General features: G+C 46.0%; 1 protein-coding gene across 1 annotated transcript in view; it reads right to left on the reverse strand.

Moving 5' to 3' along the window:
- KIFC3 (kinesin family member C3) overlaps positions 1 to 8,689 on the reverse strand; it is a gene marked incomplete at its 5' end in the record, with an annotated part of 34,145 nt that extends 25,456 nt beyond the window's left edge. Inside the window, one exon of the mRNA XM_081017007.1 lies at positions 8,231 to 8,689. The remainder of the gene's footprint in view (positions 1 to 8,230) is intronic.
- Positions 8,690 to 10,588: the final 1,899 nt, after the last annotated feature.

Below are 10,588 nucleotides of genomic sequence, written 5' to 3' on the forward strand. Positions count from 1 at the left end.
CAAGTCCTGCCTGTTGTTTCACAACAGATTTTTAAAAATAATATATATCTCAGAGGCACATCTGACTAAATCTCACCAAAGACAGTATAGTTAGTGTCAAAAAGCTACCTCCTTCCATGTTTTCTAGTATCTGAAGCTGGCATGCAATCCCCTCCTCTTTCTGGCAATCTGCCAACATTTCTCTGAAGTTTGCAAATCCTGCGGCTCAAAATAGTCCAGGTCAGTGGAAGAATGGCAAGTTTCCCATTGAAACCCAAGACACAGGCATCTCTCATGAGCTGAAGAGAAGAAGAGATTCAACAAGTCTTTTGTCTCTCTACTGACCCAGCAAGGACACACCAGGCCCAGTTTCAAATGTAGGCACTAACTTTAGGAAACTCCACGGAATAAGTTCTCGGATTTCAAGACACAAGAGGATGCATGAATAATGCATGGAGAAGCACAATACAAATTTCTGTCACAGGAAAAAACAGTGTGTTGTAAATTTTCAGAAACCATTCTAAAGTTCACACGTATCCTTTCTATTATTTATACAACTTATATCTTGCTCTTTCTCCTCAACAAGCCCCAGGCAGCAAACCTAAGAACAAAACAGAGTAGTACAGGCTTCCTCAAACTCGGCCCTCCAGATGTTTCGAGACTACAATTCCCATCATCCCTGACCAATGGTCCTGCTAGCCAGGGATCATGGGAGCTGTAGGCCAAAAACATCTGGAGGGCAGAGTCTGAGGAAGCCTGCAGTAGTATAAAAGCATTTTAAAAACAGTTAAACATGTTTTTCTAAGAACATTTAGAAAACACAGTTTTACCAGTAATTTCAGGGTTGTATGGGGAAACAAGAATTCATTTAACTTCTTCCTAAAAGTCAACAACACACCTCACCAGGGAGAGCATTCCACAAATGGGAAACCACCACTGAGAAGGCCCTGGCACAATATTTCACAATACTGTAAATTCACAATATATGTGAATGATACCACATGCACATGAACTCAGCTGCAAGGCTCAAGTTTACAGAAAATTAAATGTTATGAAAAATGCCCTGGTTATAAGCTGAATGAAAAGAAATCTTCTGGGGCATAATATTAGGAGTCAAATGTGCAACATTATGTCAGACATGATACAAGCACCACAGAAAAAATAAAATAAATATCTAGTGATAAAACTGGGAGATTTATACAGGTGAAAGTACTTGCTTGTGAATAAAAAATAGAAGCTAATAAAATATGAAAGAATATTTAAATGTCATGGAAAGCAAGAATAGCAGCTGTGAAGATACCGCTCATACTTAGCATTGGGTTGTATCCAATATAAGTTCCACTCGGAGTAGAGCAATTAAAATTAATGACTATCTTAGTTCAATTTCAATTGGACTCCTCTGAGTATTATTTTTGTTTGTTTGGTTTATTATTATTATTATTATAATTGTATGCTGCCCTGCACCCAAAGATTTCATGGCAGTTCACAGATTAAATGTTTTAAGATGAGAAAAGGTGATTAAAAAAATCCACAGACAGCAGTAAGACAGCAAGAGTATTTTATAAGGCGGAAGAACAAATTCCAAGTCATTCATTCTATCATTTATCATCTCAACTGGTGTCATTGTAATAAGATGCACTGTAATAAAAGATTTCCAAGAACTTTCTAATTAACTTAATAGCTGCAAGAATCAAAGGGACTAGCATATGAAAGAACATACACTGCTGAATGGTTAAATGAAATATGGAAAGTGTTGCTTATTGTGAAATTGACATATCTGGTGAAATATAATGAAAGGGTAGAAGGAATATATAAAATAAGAAGTTATAAAATGAACTGGAACTTGCCTTTTCAAACACATATTTTAACCCAAATGTCCACCTCACTTTCTGAGTTTTATAGTAGGATTGAGGAACCTTTGGTTCACGACCTATGTGAAATCATGTAGAAATGCAGCTGGATTGACTGCATGGTGAACTTGATCGTGCAGGTAATCCCTACAAAAAGAAGGGTTGAAATCACAACCTATGAGCTGATAGGTGGTGAGTTCAAGTCTACTGGATTGGCTGCACAACCTAGTTTCCTGTGAGAAATTTGGATCACGCAGCCAATCCCTGCAAAAAGCAGGACTGAATATTAAGCCTGCAGGATTGGCTGTGCAACCTAGTTTCCAAAGAGGAACTCAATCACCCAGCAGATACCTGCAGAAAGGAGCTTTACTAACACTAGGCTTGAGGCTTGTAAACCAGAGAGCATAGGGCTCTGTAGTTTGCATTTGGACCACCTAACACCAGCTAATAAAGAAGAAGGTGCACTGCAGACCAAAGTCTGTAGACTATCTGCAACACAGTCCCACAGAAAATGCACCACAGAATCTAATCTGGAGGTCACTGAGGCATGCATGACAGCGAAGAGCGCTATGACCATAAACTATACACAGAACCAGCCTGTGTCTTTGTCTCTCCTGATCCTCTACTTAATTCAGCACCTGGTTTGCCACACCCACCCAAGCTTCAACAGCTGTCCTGACTCCATGCCCCCACCTATCTATCTCAACTACTAAGGCTGTGAGAGTAGCTGCTTCTATGAGGCTCACTGAAAGCACAACCCAAAATAGCAGCAAATGAAGTGATCACTCTATAAAGATGTCCCATCAAGCACCTGGGGAAGACTGAAGAATTTCAGCATTAATTTACAGTAAACATTTTATGTGCATCAGGATGCATTTTAATTAGAAGCAAAGCAAGTTTACAGGGTTCTGAATAAATAAAGCAAAAGGCTGCAGCAAATCAGATGCGAAACTAGATACAGAAAAGAAAATCTCTTTGAAGAACTTTATTTTTTGTTGTGTCTGATCTCAATAATGCTGACAAGACAGGTTGCTGCAATCAGGAGTCATCCAACAGCAGACCGAAGAGTCAGAAGAAATACTGGCAAGGAAAGAAGCCCAACCAGTCCAAGATTGTGTAAGTCAGGCACCTGTGCCAGATCCCCAAAGAAAGCACAGCAGGCAGGAGAATGGGATGGTCCCAACACTTGAGAGGAAGGAAGCTATCATTTGGAAGGCTCATAAGACTCTGGCTGGCTGGCACCCAGAGACAGCAGAAATGGAAAGGCCTCACACCAGCCTCCATACTTCCAGTGCTTGCTCATCTTGGCAGCCGTGTCCATTTTCACCAAGACATATGGCGTACTCTTAATCCCAGCAGCACCAGGGCCCAAGACAAGACGAGGGACTGTGTGTTTGCACTAACTCCCCTAGGCTCAGGATGAGAACTACCACTGACCTTAGACAAGCAGTCTGAGTAGACTCCACTACATCCAGAACAAGCCCAATTATTAGCAAATCAGTTGGGCCAAGGGAAGTGGGGGGGGGGGATTTTCACAGTCAGGTTGAAATTTTGCTACCTTTAAAAATATTTTAGTTTTCTTACCGTCACTAACTGCCCGTGTAGTGTGCCCCTTACCTGGCCTGCCCCACCTCCCACATCATACCTCCCCCTACCCTTATTTTCATTATAAGGGTTGTATACTAAGTGTATATTGGCCTCTAAAACCAAAGATGTTTCAGGTGAATTTGAACTTTTAATCCCTGATTTATTATATTGTGTATTTTAAGTGGAGGAATGCTATAAAATGCAGTCTTATTATAATTTCCAAACCTGCCACTTTTTGATAATTTCCAAATAGTTGTTTTAAGTGGGGAGCTGTAGCTAATGGGTCAAACAGCATAATAACCATAATTTCCATAACCATAAATTAATTAGGTGTTCTTTCCCCTTTATTTTAAGACCTTTAATAATGGCATTAACTATTATCACTGCTGCCAAAGGTCCCAAAGTGAGGACAAATAATAATAGGGCAGTGGGGCATGCCTTCTTAGTACCTCTAGATTTTTTTAATGAATTTGAATTCATAGCCATTAATTCTAACCTTAGCTGTAGAGGGTTGGTAAGAGAGTTTAATGGTATTAGTTATGTGTGGTGCTAGCTACAGGAGAAACCTATTTTCTATATAATCAAAGGCTTTAAAGGTACCTTTTCCATTGTTGAGAGGAAAAAACTGCTCATGCTTCTGAGGCACAACAAACCTACATTGGTTTAAGACTCATGCAAGGGAATGCGGCTAATAGGTAATTATCAGCGTTTTTTCCAAATGACATTGCCCCACATTGCTTTAGAGAAGTCATTAAAGCTATAATTGTATAAAATAAATACATGTTTGCAGAATTGATAGGACTCAAATATTACTTCTATCCTTCTTGGGAAGAGAGAGAGAGAGAGAGAGAGAGAGAGAGAGAGAGAATTTCTGGGAGATCATAGAACTTTTACAAAATGTCTCTGTGTTAGGCACCCAGTGTGCATGCGCAAACACACACACACACACACACACACACACACACACACTGATATGGCTGTTTGGGTGGGGCATGGAAAGTAAGGAACAACAATGGGAGAGGGCTATCATACTCCTGCTTGGCTTCTCTTAGAGTTCTGGTTGGCCACAATGGAAAATGAGGTGTAAATAATGTTTGGACTTGGTTCAACAGTGCTCCTCTTTATGTTCTTATGAGAGGAGACAGAGAGGCCCATCAGTCTCAGATATAATTCCTCCTTGCTCCTGTGAAGAGTGATATATTATACACAATGGACACTACTAGATCTGTAGGGCAAACTTAAAAGGGAAAAGCAATTGAAATAAATGGTCTGCTATTCTGTATTATGAAGGTCTGCTATTCTGCATTTTTCCAGAGAAATCCAGGAATTAGTGACCCCGCCCAGTAAGATTCCACTTGTATGGGATAGGTGGGAAACCAAACTGGAAATCAAATTACTACTTTTACGATGGACAATGTGTGCATGTGCCACTGGAAGCTATAGGAGAAACACCCTGACAAACTACAGTGGTGCCCCGCAAGACGAATGCCTCGCAAGACGGAAAACCCGCAAGACGAAAGGGTTTTCTGTTTTGGAGGCGCTTCGCAAGACGAATTTCCCTATGGGCTTGCATCGCAAGACGAAAGCCCATAGGGAAATGCTGGCGGTCGGGAGCAAAGACTTTCGCCCACAGCCGGCCTTCAGAAGAGGACCTCTTCTGAAGGCCGGCGGGGGGCAAAAGTCTTTGCTCCCCCCGCCTGCCTTCCCCCCGCCTGCCCCGGGCGATCTTAAAATGCTGGCGGGCGGGAGCGAAGCGTTCACTGCCGACCCCCAGCATTTAAAAATCTCCCCCTGTCCCGGGGAGATTTTAAAATGCTGGGGGTCGGGAGCGAAGCGTTCACTGCCGACCCCCAGCATTTTAAAATCTCCCCGGGACAGCAGAGACTTCTCTGCTGTCCCGGGGAGATTTTTAAATGCTGGGGGTCGGCAGCGAACGCTTCGCTCCCGACCCCCAGCATTTTAAAACGCTGTTCCGAAGCGGGGCGGGGGGCGGGAACACCTGCCCCAGCCGCCCCACTTCGGAACGCTGTTCCGAAGCGGGGCGGGGGGGCGGGAACACCTGCCCCAGCCGCCCCACTTCGGAACGCTGTTCCGAAGCGGGGCGGGGGGCCGGGAACACCTGCCCCAGCCGCCCCACTTCGGAACGCTGTTCCGAAGCGGGGCGGGGGGGGCCGGAACACCTGCCCCAGCCGCCCCACTTCGTAACGCTGTTCCGAAGCGGGGCGGGGGGCGGGAACACCTTCTGAAGGCGGGCGGGGGGCGAAAGTCTTTGTCCCCCCTGCCTGCCTTCCCAGGGGCTTTTAAATCGCCCCGGACAGCGGAGAAGTCCTCCGCTGTCCGGGGCGATTTTAAAATGCCGCCCGCCAGCATTTTAAGATCGCCCGGACAGCGGAGAAGTCCTCCGCTGTCCTGGGGTTTTTTAAAATGCTGGGGGTGGGAAGAAAAGCCCTTGTCCCCCCCCCCAGCCTTCAGAAGAGGTCCGGGGACAGACTGTCCCCGGACCTGGTCTGAACGCGGTTTCCCTAGGAACGCATTGATTGATTTTCAATGCATTCCTATGGGAAACCGTGCATCGCAAGACGAAAAACTCGCAAGACGAAGAGACTTGCGGAACGAATTAATTTCGTCTTGCGAGGCACCACTGTATTTATTGAAGCACATTAATATGGCAGAAAGGCCATCCTGCCAAATAATCATCACAGCTTTTGCAACCATATATCAGCAGAGATGCCAGCATTAATCAATTAAATTAGTGCAGAGGCCAAGAATCACTATCAACAAACCAATCTGCAGCTTTCAAAGAACACTGAAAGGTACTGGAATAGGAGGCTGGAACAAACTAGTGCAGACATCAGTGACTGCCATCAATGCTGCATGTTATCAGGTAGAACTGCCAACTTATTAGCACTGTTAATCACCTGGCTGTTTAACTGGTTAAAAGTATATCTATATTAATAAAACCTTAATGAAACTGCCTTTGAGGGATCTTGACAGAAGCAAACTATTAATTTTCATCAAACTCTGAGGGAAATGGGATACTTCCCACAACAGTTGCATACCAGAATCACAATGGTTTCGAGAACTAAACGAGGTCAAGAACTATCAGCATTATGAAATATTCAAGTTTAAAGGCACCTTGACATTGACTGCAATCTTCAGTTGCCTTCAATGCTACTAAGAACATAAGCCTTTGTGATGCCACTCTAAAAGTGTCCCTTTTTGCTAGCTTTGGATACAAACTGGAAGGAAAATTCATGAGGTTACAAAGGGTGGGATGGGAGAACAAGTTTGTGGGGCAACCATGGCTGAATGGCTTTTCACTGCTGTGAATTCAGTAATATTTGCTCATTGTTATTCCCAGTGATTAACAGGAAGTCAATTTTCAATCTGCAGTTAAAGTTTAGTCAATTAATTGTACTGATTAAATCAATTAAAGTAGGCAATCCTATTATACGGTGGAATCTAACATGCCATGTAGGGACATAACAAGGGGACAGACACTCTCTACCTATTAAACAATTCCCTTTCCCAGGGCTGTTGTGAGGATGAAAAACAGTTTGTGCTGCAAGCTAGAAATACAGATAAAAACGATAGCATTACTATAAAGGTGTATGACCAAAAATTCTTGTTTCTAATGCCAGTAGGAATGGAATTAATGCTTTGCTATGTATTATTTTAGTTTAGTTGCTTGAAGCATGCTTTAATTGTAAAAAAGTAAGAATTTTTTATATTCCATAAAGGTACAGACAATCTTTGACCTTTCTGTTAGGAAAACACAGCCAACCCAATGTCAGATCATTCAACTATTTCCACACATACCAGTCAGACACATGTTGGTCCTATGCATCTTACTCAGTTTCCTCAAGGAGGGAAAAAAGAATGTGACTAGTTAAGAAAAAGTGAACACACTTGCAGTGCCTTCTGTTCCTCCCTGCTTCTCCATGAAAGACAGATAAGTGATCCCACAGATCTCTCCTGAGTCTGTAATGGGGGCAGTGAAGAAATGCACAACCATAGCGCGCCATCCCTAAACTTGCCTGAAAGGTACAGTCTCTGACCTTGAAGCCTTTTGCCCCAATCCCAAATGTCCACAGACAAAATGTGTTTACTCATTAGTGACCAAAGGCCCTCTGTGTATGCTCAGAGGCATTCTAACCTTTACAGCTTCACATGTTTCAGGACTGAGTTCTGGCATTGAAACTTGATTTTGGTGCTAAGCTCTGGAGAACTCTAGCTTAAGCCCTGCACAGAACTAGGATGGAAAAAGATATAGGTAACTGCACAGCTCAAGTGTAATCCTATATTTTCTTCTAGTCCAATTGTACATTCGTCTTTGCCAGAATTTCCGACATATTGTGACATTAGCGGATTGTCATCCTTGCTGTATATGATACGTTTTTAATACTTAAGAGAGGGAACAGGAGAGAATATGGAACATAAGAGTTAGAGGTTGAAATATACATGTGAAAATTCTAGACACCCTATTTGCTTATTTCTCTCTCAACTGAGCTTCGGCATCTAGCCCTAGAGCAGCCTTCCCAAACCCTGATACATGCCCCAGATATTTTGGGTCACAACTCTCACAGCACCAGCTCTGCTGGAGTAGACAATATAGGTGAGGCAGATGTAAGTAAGTCCAAAACCTCTGGAGCACATCAAGTTACAGAAGTCTGCCCTAGAGTAATCCCAACGGTAGAGAGGAACCAGAAAAAGGATGCTGTTCTGACTCACCGTGTAGACGGCAAGCTAAACAGCCACCATCAGTTCAATAGGAGCCAGTCCCTTTAAAAATGTATCAAATCAAGTGCACTTACCCAGCTTTATCTGCTGCCAGAGATAAAACCACAAGGACAAAGTGAGGCCACGTGCTTTTCTCCAATGTAAGCCAATGATTTGTTTTTCCAATGCTGTTAAAATGTAACTTTTCTCTGGAGGAAAGAGTAGGGACAAAAGTCTTCGTCCTCCAGCCTGGCAGTAGCACCTTTGTCTGCCAAGCCCTGGAGTTGCCTAATTGTTGGTGTCTGTTTTAGTCTCTCTTCCTCCGAAACCCTCCACTCATCTGTGGCATCTAGAATGGAATGCCAGAAATGCAGCAGTGCTGGTTACTGAGTCGCTCCTGGCAGCAGCAGCAGCAGTGAGAAAAAGGGTGGAGGAGGCATGGAGGATGATCCAAAAGGCAACACTCACACTGTGTTTGGTAGGAGGTGCCTTCCCCCGCAAGTTTCTCACTCAGGCAGGTCCCAGGTCATGACGTGGGATTCTAAGGCAGGCATCTGCAAGAAAACAGAACAGGTATTTCAACAGGAGGCACAGTTCCAAAATCCCAGAAGTTAGTAAACAAAGACAAGATGCACAGATGTCTCGGCTGCTCCAGAATTAAGTGCTACTTTTTTTGTAGATTGCAAAAGATGCATTTTTAGCACTCAATGCCTGCCACTAGACACTTTTGTACTTGCAAATGAGTAAGGCTGTTTCCCCACCTCAAAAATGTAGCTAGCAACCTATGTTTCGGGGCGGGATGCTGGTTGCAGCCTTTGTTCACTCTGCGGTGTCTGACCACAAAGGTGCTTGAGATGTCACTCCAGTGAGCAAAGTCAGTGGTTGAACAGGAGGCTTAAAAAACACTCAACGGAACCGTAGGTCGCTGCCCTCTGTGCCCATTCTGCCCACCTACTGGGACTGGGAGTAATCAGCAAGGGCACCTTAACAAGTTCAATTTAGAATACCAGTCGTGCAGAGGCTTCCCTGACGTTCTTTTCCATTTGCAATTCATTGGTGGCCCTAGGATTGCTGATTCTCTCCTCTGCAGAATTACTCCATTGACTAGCACATTCGGAATCAGAAACGCAAACCTGGGGTCTAGAGGTGCCGATTCCCTGTGACAAGCACAAGAGGAGGATCAGCTCCTGCCAGAAGGCACAGGCAGCCCTCTGTCTCTTTAAGCAGGGCAATTTTCGGGCCGGCTTCTGGGAGTTTGACTAAAGGAGGGAAGGAGCTGTCCTGCCAGCCTCCCAGCCTGACATTTACCGAGACAGAAGAAGATGTCGACGGAGACTTCCGAAAACAGGAGCCTGCTTCGACTCGGAGACAGCTGAACCCCTCCTGGGTTTCGGGTCAAGCTCCCCCGCCGCCCTCCCTCTCACATTCCAACAGCAAGCCGCGCCCCGAAATGGGCAACAAGGGTGCAGCTTATAAAGGTTTGCAGACAAGGTAATCGGGAGATGCCCGGTTCAGACGTGCTAAGAAGCTTGACCGGCTGGCCGGCCGCCGCGGTCACCAACGCCGGAGCAGAGCCAGCACGTCCCGAACGCGGGCGGCGCCCAGAGGCCCGGCGAAAAGCACCTCCCCAATTCCTTCGTTGTTGCTGCTGCGGCGGCTGCGAACGCGCGCGGAAACTCCTCCTCGGCGGGCCGCTTCAAACTGGCCACGGCGCTAGTCCCTGGCGTTGCGTCCGGCCGCTGACGAGTCAGGAGCTTCGCCCTCGCCGAGAAGGAAAAGCTAACGCTCTCTTGAGCCGCCGCCCGCCTCCCTCGGAGCTCCGAGGCAGGCGTGGCCGCGGCTGACTCGCGTCTCGTCAGGATCCTTCGCGCGCACGTGGCCGCCCCTCCCACCCCCTCAGAAGACGTTGTCGTCGTTGGCTTGTCGGCCAGCCGAGAAACAGCGTCCCCGAGCGACCTCCCTCCTAGGCCCACCTTCACCCTGTCAGTTAGAAAAAGGAGGAGAAAAAGGCCCGGCCCGGGACAGGCGCCTCAGGGAGAGATTCCGATGGCAGAGGCATTGCTGTCTAGGCAGCCCATGCTGCCGCGCGCGCGCGCGCTCCCGACAGAGCCAGAGCGGGAGCCGCCACCGCCGCCGCCCCCTTCGCAAGGAACGAGCGCCTACTTGCAGCTGGTTGCCATGGCAACCCCGCCTGCTCCGGCCTTCCTGAGGAAGCGCCGGGAACGAGCACACGGGCGTGGGGTGGGGTGTTTTTTTTTGGAAAAGAAACCTGCAATTTTCCCCTGTAAGTGGGTTGGGCGCGGCGAAAGCCAGCCAAGGCAAGGGTACTTTGGTTTCCCCCGCGCCACCAGTAAATACTGTAACGGTATTCATTTGCCTCAGTGGGAGTGAGGAGCTCCCGCTGTTCTTTCCCCCACCCCAACAGCGGTGCTTTTACTTTCCTGGGCAAATCC

The sequence above is a fragment of the Podarcis pityusensis genome (genome assembly GCF_964106645.2).
Source record: "Podarcis pityusensis genome assembly, chromosome: 8".
NCBI lineage: Eukaryota > Metazoa > Chordata > Lepidosauria > Squamata > Lacertidae > Podarcis > Podarcis pityusensis.